This window comes from Charadrius vociferus, unplaced genomic scaffold (genome assembly GCF_000708025.1).
Source record: "Charadrius vociferus isolate BGI_N301 unplaced genomic scaffold, ASM70802v2 scaffold950, whole genome shotgun sequence".
Taxonomy (NCBI): domain Eukaryota; kingdom Metazoa; phylum Chordata; class Aves; order Charadriiformes; family Charadriidae; genus Charadrius; species Charadrius vociferus.
This window is the reverse complement of record NW_009646522.1, coordinates 18,121-19,026: the sequence shown is the minus strand read 5'-3', so window position 1 is coordinate 19,026 and position 906 is coordinate 18,121.

The following is a 906-nucleotide window of genomic DNA, read 5'->3' as shown; positions in this document are numbered from 1 at the left end:
GTTTTGTATATATTTCATTATTATTTTTATTTTATTTCATTTTATTATTAATATTTCATTAAAGTAGTTTAGTTCCTTCTAAACTCGTAATTCTCTTTTTCCTCCTCTGCCCCTCTCTTTGAAGAGGGGTAGAGGAGAGCATCTGTTGGTCCCATCTGGGGTCCCCCAGGTCCCCAGTAGCCGATTTGGTCTAAACCATGACAGCACTCAACAGTTTTCTTCAATCTATAGTGAGTGAAAACTTTCCCTAAATGAAGGGTTGTGGCTCTCAGAAATTGATAACTTGTATCCTCAGAGAAACTTTCCATGAATGATGATGATGATTGTAGCTTTATATTAAAAAAAAAAAAAAAAGAACAGGTGGGGATTTTTGTTTCAGCAGCTTATCCAGTCATCTGTGGGATTTGGGGAAGATTCGGTGCTGAGCAATAGGTTACTTTTATGGTAGCCTTTTCTGAAGCATTGGGGAAGAAATGTGGAGAATGGTGGTCTCTGTTCTAAGATGCTTGCCTGGTTTCTGGTTCACATGACTGGAGTCAACTTGACTGGTAGATTTGAGATCAAGATGATGTTGGTGTCTTCCCTTCCCTTCCCACCCCCCATCCTCAGTCATAATGTCAGGGGCATGTTGCTTCTTCCATTTCCAGTATGTTGGGAGGTGGTTTACCCACTGGGCAGTGTATTGCAACTGCTCAGCTATCTGAATGTAGAGCTTGGGCATACTGCCATTTTCAGTTTGTGACATTTGATCTAGTCTCCTGATTGCTGAAGTATTTTAGTGTCATTTGAGTCTCTGGGTCTGTTTATAGCAATATTTGGGTAAAATTAAAGGCATACAGGTTAATGCATTGAATATTCTGGTGATAGCTTCCATCTTTTAGCTGTGGCATAACTGCACTTTGGAAA